This window comes from Sciurus vulgaris (genome assembly GCF_902686455.1).
Source record: "Sciurus vulgaris genome assembly, chromosome: 2".
Lineage (NCBI taxonomy): Eukaryota > Metazoa > Chordata > Mammalia > Rodentia > Sciuridae > Sciurus > Sciurus vulgaris.
Genome location: NC_136462.1, coordinates 111,384,787 through 111,401,313, shown reverse-complemented (window position 1 = coordinate 111,401,313; position 16,527 = coordinate 111,384,787). Strand labels below are relative to the sequence as shown.

Sequence of the window (16,527 nt, the reverse complement as noted above, 5' to 3'; positions counted from 1 at the left end):
ACTTAGCCTCCCTAGTAGCTCGGTTTATATCCTGTACCACTATGTCGATCTCCTCTAGTTCTTTACAAGAAGGAAAAGAGTTCTCTTTTTGTACTCAGGATTTTCTAACTTGTGTTGTAAAAAAATACACACACACACACACACACACACACACACACACACACACTGTGTATATATCTTCTCTATTTTCTTTCCAGAAGAAAAATTTGCCTTGTTCATCTCACTGTGCTACTGCAGTGTTTTGCATGGACAGCTCTTTCAAAATGTTAAGTATCCTCCTTCTTCCCCTTCTCCCCATGTAGTCACACTTTCCATTCCTGTAGTTTCATATTCTTTTCCTAGCATCAGTATTCCATCCCCAGGTACTGAGTGAGAAAAATGTTCATCTGTGTTCACCCCAGGCAGTTGTGTTTTGATGAAACAACACTAAAAAACCTTTGTAAAAATAATTTTTATAAAATTGGTTATTTCGTTATAGACTTAAGGAATGCCTAGTAAAGGACATTTTTAGTATTCTTTAAGTGGTGAGTTTTCTTTTCTTTTTTAAAAAGATATTTTTAGTTTGGGCTGGGGTTGTGGCTTAGAGGTAGAGCACTTGTCTAGCATGTGTGAGACATTGGGTTCGATTTTCAGCACCACGTTTAAATAAAATACAGGTCCGTCAACAACTAAAAGAAAATATAAAAATATTTTTAGTTGTAGATGGACACAATACCTTTATTTATTTTTACATAGTGCTTAGGATCAAACCCAGTGTCTCACAAGTATTAGGCAAGTACTCTACCATTGAGCTACAACCCCAGCCCCAGGTGGTGGGTTTTCTTGATGTGATATTTCATTTAGGATACAGATTGAAATAGAGACCCTGTAAGGTTCGCATTTAGCAAGAAGAAATTTTATTTCCAAAGTAACTACTTGCCAGTCTTGTGATCCTATATCTAGAATCCCCACTTCCCTTCAAACCTGTATGGGAGATCAATTACCCTTATTGAAAAAGGAGGTAATGAATCTGTTCTCATATGTAGATACATTAAGCAAAAATTCTAGACAACTTTTATAAATTTTTTTGGTTTGGAGGTTGGTGTCTTGAAAATACATTATTATCAGAATTTATAACTGTATTTGACTATCAGCTCCCTCTCTAATTCCACGACCAGATGAAGTTTTCTCTGCCCAGCAATCTCTTCTCTTTTCTAGTTCTGGGAATGTTTACTTTTTCTGCACCTCCTTTTAGTTTGAACTATGTTGCTTGGTATTGATGGCTTTTTGTGTGTGTGTTTTTATCTTCTAAAATAAATTTTAATACCAAGTGCTTCGCAAATTTCAAATTTTGACCAAGAAAAAACTGTACTAACTGCACTCTGATTAAAGGATGATGCATTCAAGAGGACCAATTAAATTCCTTATCACAGATCTGTAAGTATCAAGTTACAGTAAACATCTTGCCTTTCCTTAATATCATCCTTCTCTGGAGAAGGAGGAGGAGTATCAACAACTTTCAGAAGCTGGGCATATAAATACAATATTACATAACCAATAACAAATACAGCAGGATAGAATTCACTATAGGGATAGGATAGAGAGGATTGTTGATTATTTAGCTCTTTTCATAGATATTTATCTCCATCTTGGGTTTTCAGATCCCAAATGCTTTGTACAGCCTGTAGTTTGAGTATATTAGACCTAATAGACATTCAATAAATGTGAGAAATGATGACTGATATACTCTTTTGGAATTTATTTATCCAGAGCATGATTACAAATAAAAGTGTTACTGGTTATCTTGGGCTGGGGATGTAGCTCAGTGGTAGGATCACTTGCCTAGCATGTGCAGTGCTCCCAGTCCATCCCAACATCACAAAAATAAATTAATAAAAAATAAAACCAACCTTTTAGGCTCGGGCTATAACTCAGTGGTAGAGTGCTTGCCTAACATGCATCCATCACACACATATAAAAAGTCTTTTTGTAAATGAACATAAAGAAACCATAAGCAAAATAAGGTATTGTTATCATGTTTTGTAAATGTCTCTTGGGCTCTGATCTGCAATTTACCTGGATCAGGTAACTGACTGAAAGCAACGTCTTGGGGGACCAAGGATGTGATGTGGAATGCATTCTATTTTTCTCGTGTTTAAACACAAGCTGTAAGAACAAAGTGTTTCTAATTAAGATACTACTTTTTCCTCCATTAATCCCATCTTTCTTCAAAGCAAATGGGTGTATATAATGACTCCACATCAAACACTCTTTTCTAGTGGCTTAGGAGATATGAGTTTTATTAGAACATAGCAGAATTCACAACCCACAACCCGGCAATTTGTTGAAGTTATTTTGAAGTTGATTTAGGAAGCATTCTTCATGAAATGGTCTGAATCTTCATCATGTTTGCTATCCTCAATATCCTCCAAAAGTCTTTCAGCTCTCTTTGCCTGTTCCTCTAACTGCACACCCACCCCCCAACTCTTTATCATTTGCACTCTCACAGGGTATTATAATCATCTATTTTCTTCTTAAGTTCCTCCCATTAGACCATGAGCTCCTGAGGGCAAGTATTAAAGCTTGTATAATAGTATATTCAGTGCTTGGCACAGTGCCCAGGCTAATATGCATTCAAGAAAGATCTGCTAAGTGAAAGAATAATCATTCCTCACATTTACATAGTGCTTTGACAAAGTACTTTCCTATATTATTTGACTTCCCCCCCCCCCATGTTCACTTTCCTTTAATGACCCCCATCTCCTGATAGGCAGGTGCAGGCAGCTAGACGATGGCAAGAAATGCTCACTTGAAGACCCTGCCCTGATTGAAGGCTTTGCCCACATGCTGGAAGGCCCCCCTCCTGGGAAAAGTACCCTCGAACCAGCATCTGGGTCTCCTTGCTGCCAGGTATATGACTTGTAGTCCACCTGCCAATCTGGACTCAGTGGAAAGGCAAGCTCCTGGCCTCTGAAGACCCAGACTCCAGAAATGGAGCTGCTATTGTTGGTTCCAAAGAGGATGACACTGGCAAGGGCATTCTTCCTCAGCTTGTCCAATCGCTGAAACATTCCATGATGAGGTTGCAACTCATGAAGGTCCGGGTGAGCTCTTCAGGGAAGTGGTACTCAGTATAACACAAGGACCAGCCATCCTTATCAAAATGCTCCCCAAAATATGGCAGAGCCACAGAGAGCGGGTCTTCATTGGAGTATTTGTGTTTAAATTCATCCAACGCAAAGGCACTCTTAGGCCGGTGAGCAAAGGGGTCCTTGGCTTTGGGCTCAGCAGTCAGTGTCTGCTCACATTCATCCATTTCCTCCTCTGGAGCTGGGGCAGCTGCCTTTTTCTCCCCTTTCCGCTCAGCCTGGGGCTTCTGCTTCTCTTCCCGTGACACTTCTCTTCCCGTGACGCTTCTCTTTCCGTAGGGTGTCCTTTCTAGGCTAGCTTTCTGCAAACTTCTTAGCATCAAACTGAGCCATCTTCTCACACAGTTTCACCTCCCCCAAGACAGCCCAGAACTGGCCTGGTTAATGCAAGTGAGGAACCAGTGGTTGGTATTGGGAAAGGCCTGGAGGAAAGAAGGCTCCAAGACCTGTTTATAGAGTCACAACAGGGTGCAGACAACTGTGATGTCAGCCAGTGTCGCTCGTTTGCCCACCAGAAAAGTCTGTGTCTTCAAGTGAGCATCCAGCAGCCCCAGAATTTGCTTCACCTTTTCCTTTGAATTCTCAGTGGCCTGTTTGTTGTGGTGCATTATGCCCAGGGTAGGGAATACCCTACCAGATACTAGCTGGAGGCACTATGTCACTATCAGCAAAGCTCACTCACTGCACCACCTGACCTGCTGCCTCTGGAGTACCTCCCCGCAGCTCCTCATTGCTCACATAGTAGGCGATGGCATTGCTCTCAAACACACAGAATCCATCGTCACCCTCAAATGCTGGAACCTTGCCAGCAGGAAATTTGCAGAGAAATTCAGGGGTGGGTTGGTTTGGCCAAAGTGGAAATGGGTCCGGTGCGGAGAGCACGCGGACCTGAGCCCCACTGTACTGAGCAGCATTGAGGGCCTTGAAGGCCCTCGTTTTTGGGATATGTGTACAGAGTCCCAGCCGCCATGGTGATTCCGCAGAGAAAGGGGGTCTATTATTTGACTTTCATGATACTCGTTAGGCAAGCAGGAAACCCATTTATCACTCACAATTAGAAGTGTGAGACTAGGCTCAGAAAAGCTGTGTAACTTGAGGGCAAATTGGCTGCAATTTCAGGAGACAGCAGAACTCCTCTGTTGTGGATTCCTGCTCTGAAGTTGTTTTCCATTTTTGGAGCTATTTGTTTCTTAAACAAGTGCCAAGGGCAAAATAAACTTATTCCCTGAGTCCTTTTAGCCCCTCCTGCTCTGCCTCCACACTTTCCTACTAGATCTTTTTGCTTCCAATTTAGTAATCATTTTTATTTAGGAGCTATATATTTCCAATATGTAGATGAAAGATGAAAAATACATATTATTCTACTGATTCTCCAATTCCTTTGCCTGGGATGTCCTGGCTGTGGTATGGTACTGATACGTTGCATGAGATGGGGATGAATGTTGTGTGTGATGGAAGTAAGATGTGATTGACTGGCATAGTCAGAGTGCACTGCCCAGAGGACCACGAGGCCAATAGCCTGTGATACTGAGGTCTTGGTCTTGAGATTCCTCTATCCACTTCTTCCATCTCCAACATTTTTCTCTAGGGGACATCTAGATAAAAAGAACTGGAAGAGTTGGAAAAATGATGCTGACAACAGGACTCTAGGAGATGTTCATTAAAGTATAAAAGGTGTGTTTTTTTTTTTTTTTTGGTTTAAACCCAGGGGCACTCTACCACTGAGCTACATCTCCAGCCCTTATTTTTTGAGACAGGGTCTTGCTAAATTGCTGGCCTCAAACTTACAATCCTCCTGCCTCAGCTTCCCAGATTGCTAGAATTACAAGTAGTCAGGGCTAACTTGCTGATTTTATTTAATGATTGTATGCAGCTGGACTTAATTGTAGTCAATTATCCTTTGCCCTGAGGAAACAACAACAACAACAACAACAACAAAACAACCTTGCTGGTAGAAGCTAAGTCTAGGGCAAAGGAGATAATCCTTCAACTGATCTTTAAAGCAGAGTTCTTTCCTTGAAACAAAATATTCAAAAGCAGTACAATTTTATAAATTCAAGAAAAATGGGCAGAAGCAATACAATTTTATAAATTCAAGAAAAATGGAATACCATGGATATTTGTGAATGGTGACTACATCAAAAGTTAAAATGAGGATGACAGGGACCTGGGGGTATAGCTTAGTGAAAGAGCCTGTGTTTAGCATGTACAAGGCCCTAGGACAAACAAAAAAGCTTGCTGGTCTTGAGCTGGCTTCACACACAACACACAGATCATAAAGCACTAGTTACAATGACATCACTCCACATACACTTGCTCCCTCATATCTAGTTAACAGGAAAGAGATACACATTTTATATATACACTTTAAAGTTATACCCATAATAGGACCTACAGTTAAGGAATACTTAACACATATCAGGAGTTTTACATGTATTTTACTCCTCAGAGGAACTCTGATAATAAGAACTAATATCTAAAGTTCACAGATAAGGAAATGAGGTTCATAGCGCTCAAGCTGCTTGCCAAAGGTCATAAATCTTCACCATGTCTGAAAGTGAACCTCCTGGCTCCTCTTGGGCTAAATTGCCTCAATGACAACACACACATACCCAACTTAACCATGGCTAAGGGGTCCCCCTTCTGCTATCTCCCTCTTCTGCCTAATATATATATATATAAATATATATATATAATATATGTGATATATATATCATGTTATATGTGATATATATATAAATAAACATTAGTGTCATATATATTTCTTGTATGTTATTTGTGTATTCCTCCTATGCCTCTAGAGGGCAGAGATCAGCTCCATTTTTTTTGTCCTCATATCCTCAGTTACACATTAGTTGGTGCTCAGTAGAATAATTAGAAGAAAGGCTAGGAGTAAAAGCTACAGGGGCAGTCATTCAACAATTTCATGTCAACTTGGACCAATGTTAGGTGCTGTGGATACTATGTGTCCTTCCTTTCACGTGATTTCACTGTAGAGTTAGGAGTCATGACCAAGGATGTAAATCATCCAAAGGATATTTTACTTCAGTATTCCTTAGTAGAAAAGAAAACCGGAGTTGCAAGCCCCCGGCGTCTTGCACAGTCCTGCAGCCCTCGAAGACTCGAAAACCAAGGTAGAAGTAGGTCAAGTGAAATGCTTTCAAGGGACTGAACTTGACTTCCCGAGGGCTAGGGCCAGCTGTGATGGGAGATAAAGAGCGCAGAGCGCTAGGCTCACAGCGACGATAAAGGGGTGTGGCCATCTAGCCAAACCGCCAGCTTTTCCACGTGTCACTTCACCCGGACGCTGGGCGGTAGAGTTTCCCCCGGCGATCTCGAGGAAAACCGGGCGCGCTGCCTGACCCCCGACTCTTCACCGCCTTTGGTCAAATGATCCCAATTGTGCTTCATCGGCAGAATGTGGTTCCCGCGGGCAGACGGGGCTGTGTGGACTCCGCGAGGGCACAAAGATGAGGGCTGAGCGGTGATAGGGTTTCCCAACATAAAACCCAGGCTGGCTTCCCCCGCCGCCTAGGTCCCTTCCCCTTTTCCCTCGGTGAGTTGCCTCGCCCTTACCTACTCGCACTCCCTCTCCTCCCCTCTCTAGCCTCCGCCTCTGAGCCTGGGGGCGGGGTGAGGGGGTTAAGACTGCGCGAGAGTTCCGCCCAAATCTCGCGAGACTTGCCTGCCGCTGCTGCTGCTGCTGCTGCTGCTGCTGCTGCCGCCGCCTCTTACGTCTTTCCCTTTGACAAGTCGCCGCCGCTGCAGCAAAAATAAAGGACGCGGACACCGCAGCTGCTGCCGAGCCGGGCTCGGGTCGCCAGAGCCGCACCCCACTCCCGCCAGCTTCGGAGCCGCATACGGTAACGCCTCCTCTTGCCCTCCTGGCGGTGGATGTGTGTGCTTGGCCGGCCGGGCAAGGCTGACTGGGGCCGTTCCGGCGCCCGCAGCGGAATGGGGCTGCCGGGGTCCCAGGTGGGCGGCAGGCAGAGGCCTGAGGGAGCTCTCCCGGCCAGTAGCGGACTCCCGAACCCAAAGGCCCACCGCCGCCCAGGTTTCTCCGGCGCAGCGTTAGAAGTAGAGCCGCCAGTCGGAGAGGGCCAGAGGACCCGCCCCTTCAGCGGCTTGCTGTGCTAGCCCCTCGGCCCCTCAGGGGTCACGTCTCTGACCTTCTCTTTCACCCCTTTATCCGCTAACGAGCGCCCCTCCCCTGACCCGGGCTTGGGTTGGGGGGCGGCGGCCAGATTCTGTCGGGGTACAAGCAGAGTCGCCAACCCGGTGCCTATGTCGCCGACTGACTTTTGAGGACGATGTATCTTTCTCCTCGCTTCTACCTTTGGGTGGGGGCAGCTCATCATCTGGTAAACCTTTCTCTGAATCTTCTGCCCCAGTAAAATAACAATTTTAACGCATTTACTACCAGGAGGGAAGACAAGGCTCTGTGTATTCTCCAGAATAAAATGAGGAAGATGATGAAGACAGGAGCTATCCCAGGGAACATGGTGAAATCTTTTCTGCGATGGGTGGCAGGTTCCTGGGAGACACGAGGAGGACGGGAGCTGGTACTACCTCTCCCAGGAGGTTATGTAAAAGACATGCTGTCTCTTTTAGCTGTGAAACACAGAAACAAACAGGGACAGAATTTGCCTTATTAAAAAAAAAGTCTATAATATTTCGAAGACATTATTTGATTACACGTCTGTAATCAAATAAAAGTAATAACAAATCTGAACAAACCAGCCCATCTCCAGGGCTAATATTTTGGTGTCTTTCCTAGCAGACACATTATTTTTTTTTCACAGGAGTACTTTGGCTTATCCTTTCATGGGACTTACCAGTTCTGTATGGATTCCTGAAATGATTTGTTTTATTTGGATCATTTCTTTGGCCTACTTCATTAAGCTGGTTACTTGTCCATTATCATGATTATACCCTGTCACCACTAACTCTCTCATTGGGTCTTCTTTCCACGTGATTGTTAGCGAAATGGTCTTAAAAATTAAACGTTAAAAATTTCTTTATCATATATATTTTTACAGTTCTGCTTGTGGTGAGTGTTGAACAAGGGCAGTGCTTGTGGGAAGCAAAGAAGCTATGATTAATCACAGTGGGAAGAAACTTACTTGCCTTAAGGTTTTATAAAATTGATTTCCTTTGGTTAGTTTTAGACCAAAATTATGAAATTATGTGACACTGTTTCATAGTGCATTTTGTGATTAGGGCAGAATGGGGTGTGCCTTCAATTATGTATATTTTCATAGTTTGTGTTTATATCAGCAAAAGTTGCTGGGGTTGTAGCTCAGTGGTAAAGTGCTTGTTTTGCATGTGTGAGGCCCTGGATTGGATCCTCAGCAACACTCACAGCAGACAGACAGACAGACACACACACACACACACACACACACAAAGTAGGTACCTGGTTATTCTTGTATATGCATGCATACACATGTATTTTGCACCTGCACACATTTTTATATCCTGAAAATGAGTTAAAATATTGTTATATTTGAGAAAAGACAACATTATATAGAGAAAAGAATGGTTGGTCATAATAGTACTCCAAATTACATGACAGGATTGTATGGCAGAAAGAGATATCCATGGAGTTTGGAAATCTGGAGGCTTTAAAGAATAGGATCAGTTTGCCTGGGGTTGTTGTCATTGGAATGGGTTAAATGGACTATTAAGGCCTCTTACAATTCTAAACTTTTATGAATTTGGCTTTTCCTAAGGTTCTTATCACTTTGCTTCTTAAATTTCCAATCATGCTGTTTTCATGTGATACTTATCCATTCATTTGCTGGTCATGTATTCCACTCCCAATGCAGACATCCTGGTGTATGGAGGAGAAAGCAAATGTAAATGCGTCACTTGATCTGCTCATTAATATAAACATCTCCTGAAAATCTCATTTGACTTAGAGGAATTTCAGAGAATGTATTGTTAATTGGGCTGGATTGGTTAGTAGAGAATGCACATAATAAATAGCAACACACTTCTAATGTTTCAGACTTTTTTTTTCCCCAAAAGTGTATGATGAATTACTCCTTAATTTTTTAAATAGGAAAAAAAAAAAAAAAAAAGATGGAGGGGACCAGATACACTGAAGAGCTGATCTTTTAAAATTAAGATTTGGGGATGGGGGGTTATAACTCAATGATAGAGCTTTTGTCTAGCATGCTCAAGATCCTCAGTTTAATACCCAGTACTGAAAAAAAAAAAATGCAGGTTTTCAGAACTTAAAAAGACAACAATGATGACATTGTGCTTTGGAGTGTGGGGAGAAGTTTGTGTTATCCAAACTTATAAAATCAAAAACTTGAATTTTGTAGTCGGACAACTATGTAACAAGCTTTATTGAAGACAAATTTTTATTGTAAATAATACTTGGATTTAACAGGTGTATGAAATAGGTTGTTGTGGGCACAATCTGCAGATTATCATGATGTTAAAAATATAAAATATTGGCTAAGTAATCTAAAAAGGAATTTGTAAAGACAGCAAAGTCACATCAGTTAGCATTTTTATTTATTTTTTTTACTGAAAAATGTGTAGGAGGGGAACATAAAATAGGTAATTTGCTTATTAGATGCCAGATTTAATTTTAGTTTGTTCTGCTCTTGCATAGTGGGCCTTCTAAATTGATGGGAGTATTAAATTCCATATGATATCCCTGAGCAAGGAAATGAACTGTTGAATTAGATGATTGATTGATTATATGTTTTTAATTTTTTTTTTAAATGAGACTTATAGAAAAGTTGCAAAGATAATATAGAGTTCCTAGATAACCCTTTACTCCACATTCCCTAGTGTCAACAATTTATATAACCATAGTAAAGTTATCAAAACCAGGAAATTAAGATTGGTGTTAATACTATAAAATTTATATGAGTTTTATATGAATTTTGCTAATTCTTTTTGCTAATGCCTTTTTCTATTCCAGGAACTAATTAAGGATCCCACATTGCATTTAGTTGTCTCTTCTTGGTCTCCTCTACTCTGTGAGAATTTCTTGGTTATTCCTTGTTTTTCACAATTTTGACACTTTTGGAGTATTAGTCAGTTATTTTGTATAATTTCTCTCATTTTGGGTTTGTTTGGTGTTTTTATCATGATTAGATGGAGGTTATGCATGTCCTGCAGAAGTGATGTGTCTTTTTGGTGCATCATATTAGGGGTTACATGGTGTTGATAGTTCTTGTTGCTAGTGATATTTAACCTTTGATCACTTTGTTAAGATGGCTTCTGCTGGGTACTTCAAGATAAAGTTACTGTTCTTTCTTTTGTAATTGATGTATAATCTTAGGGGAAATACTTTGAGACTCCAGGTATACTGTTTCTCCTCAAAATTTCTCTCATCGATTTTTTTTTTGTATTTATTTATTTATCTTTGGTGCTGGGGATTGAATCCAAGTCCTCCTGCAAGCAAGGCAAGTGCTTTGCCATTGAGCTACACCCCCAGCCCTTTCACATTGATTTTTTCTTTGGTAGATCTTGTCTGTAGTAGTTGTAACTATAGTATTCATCTAATAGTGATTTTGTGTTTTCATCATTGCTTACATTTATTAATTGATATTCTTTTGTAGGGGAGAGATGTCCTTTCTTCCTTGTTCATTCATTTATTCAATTATTTATTTATATCTGTATGTCCTTATGGGTATATATTGTCATCCAATACTAGTTATTTTGTTGCTCAAATTGTTCCAGTTTTGGCTACTCTGAGCTCTTTTAGTTCAGTACTCTTTATCCTTTTTTCTTATATTCTGGTACCATAGGTTACTCATGTTCATCTTATATTTTTCTGTGTTTCAGTTCTGGAATAAACCATTTTTCTAAGGTGCTTTGGTTCCTTTTATTGGAGAATAGTATTTAAAGTCAAGATCTGAATACTTGATGTGTTTATTGAGTTGTTCTTGCTTCTGTGCCTTCAGATGACAGAACTAGGAAATACACGTGTATGTTCAGCTCTCCTCATCTGTGAGTTCCTCATGTGTGACTCAATCAACCATGAACTGAAAATATTTGAAAAAAATTGCATCTGTGCTGAACAGATTTTTCCCCTTGTCACTGGTTCCTAAACAATATAGTATAACCACTATTTGCATTGCATTCACATTTCTTTAGGTTTTAGAAGTAATCTGGAGATGATATATATGTGTGTATATATTTTTATATGTATGAGAAGTGATATGATAAACGGATATGCTGTTTTATTTCAGAGACTTGAGAATGATGGATTTTGGTATATGCTAGAAGAGAGGGATTCTTGAACCAATCCTTGAGGATACTGAGGGGCAGCTATTTATTTCTACATATTAAAGTTCATGAGTTCATGTTGGACATCTTCCAATCTAATCTAACACTCCAAAGGTGGTTCTAAACTTCCTCTTTTTCTTTTTGCAACTTCTTTCTCTGTCAGAAACCTAGCCTTAATCCTCCAGAGTAGCTGGAACAGCTACTCTGTTGTGTACAGGTGCACATCATTACACTAAAACTCACCCTTTTAAAGTGTACAATTCAGTGTTGTTTTTTAGCATCGTTCACAAGGTTGTTCACAAGGTTGAACAACTCTCACCACTATCTAATTGCATAACATTTCATCACCCCAAAAAGAAACACTCTGAATATTAGCTGTCACTTCCCATGTCCGCAATGCAATCTACTTTCTGTCTGTATGGATTTGCCTGCTGTGGTATTTTGTGTAAATGGAATCATATAATGGGTGGCCTTTTGTGCCTCATTTCTTTTAGTTAGCATAATTTTTTCAAGGGTCACATATATCGCAGCATGTATCAGTACTTCAACATAGTGTTTTTTTGTTTTGTTTTGTTTTGTTTTTGGTGTTGAAGATTGAACCCAGGGGCATGGTACCACTGAGCTACATCCCATCCCCTTTTCTTTTCTTTTTTATTTTGAGACAGGGTTTCAATATGTTCCTGAACTTGTGATCCTCCTGCCTCAACCTCCTGAGTCTCTGGGATTACCACTGTCTGGCAAGATATATTCTTTTCATATTCTTCATTCTCTTTTACATCTGATACTACTCAACTGTGTAGATGTACTTCATTCATCCATTCCATGTACAGGCATTTAGGTTGTTTCCTGTATTTTGTAGTTATGAATAATATTGCTATAAATGACTTTATATATATTAATTTTTGTACTGTTGGAGGTATATCTTCCAGGTAGATTCCAAATAAGTAGAATGGATGGGTCAGAAGTCAAGTATACATGTAGTTTTGCTAGATATTCCCAAATTTTCTCCCCATGTGTTGTACCAGTTTGCATTCCCACCAGTAATGTATAAAAGCATTGCGTTTTTTTTCCCACAGCCTCATCAACAGAGCATGTGGTCATCCTTTTTAATTTCTTTTTTTTTCCTTGCCAGAGATAACTGATTCTTAAGAGTACTCTGTTGTCATTTTAGTGGCTTCTTGTGGAAGGGCACTAATGCTTTGGATGGTAGGTTCTTATAGTTTGAAAATTTGAAAGTGAAATGCGTTGTCCACTAATAATGTACTGGTACAGTTTTTTTTTTTTTTTTGGAACTGGGGAATTGAACTCAGGGGCATTTAACCATTGTGCCACATCCCCAGCCTCTTTTTATTTTGAGACAGGGACTTGCTAATTTACTTAGGGCCTTGCTAATTTGCTGATTCAAATTAGTCTTGAATTTGGCAATCCTTCTGCCTTAACCTCTGAGTCACTGGGGTTATAGGCATGTGTCACCATGCCTCACACATGGAGATTATTATGTGCAGGTAAAATTGATTGGAATGGAATTTCTGGTCTAAGCAGAATGGATCATTTGAAACTTTTTCCTTTTATTTTACTTTATATTATGTTACTTTTTGGTACTAGGAATTGAACCCAGGGGCATGCTACATCTGAGCTACATCCCAGCCCTTTTAATTTTTTTATTTTGGGACAGGGTCTTGTTAAGTTGCTGAAGCTGGCCTCAAACTTGTGATCCTTATGCCTCAGCCTCCTGAGTTGCTGAATTTCTTGGTGTATTTTGTCATGGTTGGCCAAGCTTTTTGCATTTAACGTAGATGTTACATACTCTGATATACTTAGGGAGTTTCACAAACTGAAATTGTAAGACAAGTATTTTTTCCTCTAGAATTTATTACTTAGTAGTTATTGGTTCACATTGTGTGAGTTATTTTGAACAGCACACATAGTACATACTGTCACCCATGGTATGGTAGTTTCTTTAACCAATAATGACAGTATTTGGAACTGTCCATAAGGATGGAGATCAATTTTAAGATGAATCTGAGAGTTTAAAGTTCTGGATGAATCCTATTGGATTTTAGTAGTGCAAAGGAACTAAGACAACATAAAAACATCCCCCATCCTACAGGGTAACAAGTTCTGCCCAGTAAGAATGGAAATTTAGGTTCTTTCCTATAAAGGGTACTGCTTCAGGTGGTTGGGACACATTAATAAAAAATCAGGATGAGGATGTTACTTAGCAGTAGAGCTCTTGCCTGGCATATATGTAAAAATACCCCTTCCCCTACAAAAGATTCTTTCATTTGAGGAGCTTACATTCTAGTAGTTTTCTGATGAAATGATATTCCCAGGAAAAGAGATGCTAAGGGCTTTAGCCTCCTGAGTCTTTGGGGTTACAGGCATTGACCACTATGCCCTGTTTAATTTTTTTAGTAACCTCTTACTGTTTTACATAATGCGCATTTCAATTTGTTTTCATCAGTAAAATACAAGTATTTCCTTTACATTCTTTCCAACACTTGTTATCTCTTGTCTTTTTAAGTGTGACTGTACTGTTGAACTATATACCCTAAGCTAATCTTTTGTCTTTTTGATAACAGCCATCCTAGCAGGTATGAGGTGACATATCATTGGTTTTGACTTGCCTTTTCCTGATGATTAGTGATTTTGAGCACCTTTTCATATAATCTTGGACATTTTTATGTCTTTTTTGAGAAATGTCTATCTAGCTCTTTTGCCCATTTTTCATTTGGGTTATTTTGTTATTTTTTTATGTTTCTGTTGTCGAGTTGTATGAGTTCCTTATATATTTTGAAAATTAAGCCCTTATCAGATATTTTTATGCAGTCTCCTGGCTGCCATGTCATTTTTTTGATTATTTTCTTTGTCATGCAGAAATCTCTCTAAATGATTCCTAATAATGGAATAATAATAATGTAATAGTGATACACACACACACACACACACACACACACACACACACATATTTATTTATTTATTCATTCATTCAACTGGAGTTCCATGAGAGAATTAAATTCTAATCCTGGAGACTTTCAGACATCTGAGTATATATAAAGAATAAATTTTTCTTCAATGCATCTAGAATGGCACTAGTTATATACTGTCCTTGGGAGAATTGAGAAAATATTCACTCTATTGTCTGTGTTCTGGTTTCAGATGATTAGATCCATTTGTGAAAGGTCATGGACATTTTTGTCAGTCAGATCTGTTTTTTTGCCCCTCTTCTTTCTAACTCTACCACTTATTAGCAAAGTAATGTTAAGTCTTAATCATATAGACTGTTTCTTGATCTATAAAATGTGAATAATATTAGTTGCTATTTCATAGGGCTGATGTAAGAATTAAATAAAAAAAACTTTTTGAATTATGTTTATCTAGTTTCTAGGCTTTCAATATTATTTCTTTGCCTACTCCTGCATTCATGTCTTCAGCCCAGACCCCGTCCCTGAGATCCAGTATCATAATTCATCTCCTTATTCTGCATGTCATTTGGCTAGTAGGTTTTTCAAACTAAATTTATACAGTGGAGAGGGTTTAATTCCTATCCTCATTTTCTTTGAATTTACTCTTAGTAAATGGTAGGATCATTCAACCAGATAGTCCTAAGTGTCATCTATGATTCTTCTCTTTTCTTTATACCCTGTGTAAACTCATGGCCCACAAATAATGAAGGTAGGAGGTGGGAAGCAAACCTCCGATCAGTAAGCTTTCCTTTATTCTGCAGTGAGGTCCATGGATCAGGCACGGGAGGGCCCATTTCCTGGGTATGGAGCTGCCCCCCACCTCCCTGGTTACTGAAGGAGTCTGGGTTTTATAGTTTCACTGGAGACTGTGGATGTGCAGTTTGGACAGTTAGGGGCTAGTTGTACGGGTTGAAACTTTAACTTAGGGAAGGTAATTGTAAAAAGGTTGAAGCTCATCATTTGGGGAGAGGAGTCCAGATCTCGAGGCATGAATACTCAAATTTTGCCCATTGTCTTTCTTTCTCTGAGATCCATTGTTTCCCAGAGTTTCAATATTTGCTGTGCCTCCATTTAGGACTAATTTGTGATGGGGGAAGGTCAAAGTTTAGGGCCCAGCATTCAGTATTTGCCCCTTTCCTTTAGGGCCCATTGTTATTGGGAAAGGATTTACTGGGAGAGGTTTAATGTTTGGCTAATTTCCCCTCCCTCTTCCCAAGCCACACTGTCCCTCTGTTTTCCTTGGGGAGCTGTCTTGTAGGAATGTTATTTTCCATAATCCTTCACCCTGTAACCAGACCATCAGCAAATCCTCTTTGCTTTATCTTTTGAATAAAGAAATAAATACATATGTATACATACTTATATATACATTTATTTCTTTATATTTTGTGGTACTAGGAATTGAACCCAGGACTCCATGCTAGATAAGTACGCTGCCACTAAACTACATCCCCAACCCCTGTATTTCTAATTTGGTCACAATTCATCATCTCTGCCTTATCACCCCTGTATAAAGCACTATCATCTCTTGATTGGGTAATTACAATAGATGGTCTCTATCACTTGACCTTCCTATAGGCTGTTTGTTATTTCATAGCTAGAATGGGGTGAGGTGGGTGGGAGTATACTGGGGATTGAACCCAGGGATGCTTTACCACTAAGCTACATCCCCAGCCCTTTTTAATTTTTATTTTGAGGCAGGGTCTTAAGTTACCCAGGTTGGCCTTAAACTTGTGATTCTCTTACCTTAGGAATCAAATGCATGGCTTTGCACATGCTGGTTCAGTAGTCTCTCCCACTGAGCTACATCCCCATACCAAGCCCAAGTATTTTAAAAACATACAATTTAAATTTGAACTGTAATTTGAATTTAAACCATTAACAATGTTGTGCAAACAAGTATTTTAATTATAATTTCTACTGATTCTTAATTGCTTTACATTTTTGAAGTCAACAAAGAAAGGCTGGTAGGATATAAATTATAACAGTAGTAAAATGCTGTAAAGATTTGGTATATCCCATTTCTAATGTTCATTTTGAAAATGGTTTGAATCACTTTGGTTAATTTAAATTGCTCTGAGATATTAAGAACTTTTCAAAACTGTTAAGGCATGCTTTATTAAGGAATAAGGTCATCACACAAGCCTGTAATTCCAGCTGTTTGGGAGGCTGAGGCA

General features: G+C 39.6%; 1 protein-coding gene and 1 pseudogene across 2 annotated transcripts in view; one reads left to right on the top strand and one right to left on the bottom strand.

The window, feature by feature from the left end:
• Nucleotides 1-2,748: 2,748 nt before the first annotated feature.
• On the bottom strand, nt 2,749-5,190 carry LOC306653218 (elongation factor 1-gamma-like; annotated as a pseudogene). The gene has a single exon. The product of its transcript is annotated as an elongation factor 1-gamma-like (transcript).
• A 1,641-nt stretch (nt 5,191-6,831) lies between these two features.
• Nucleotides 6,832-16,527, top strand: part of HERC1 (HECT and RLD domain containing E3 ubiquitin protein ligase family member 1) — a 206,979-nt gene continuing 197,283 nt past the window's right edge. Inside the window, exon 1 of the mRNA XM_079125763.1 lies at nt 6,832-6,991. The gene's annotated coding sequence lies outside the window, so the exon portion shown is untranslated. The remainder of the gene's footprint in view (nt 6,992-16,527) is intronic.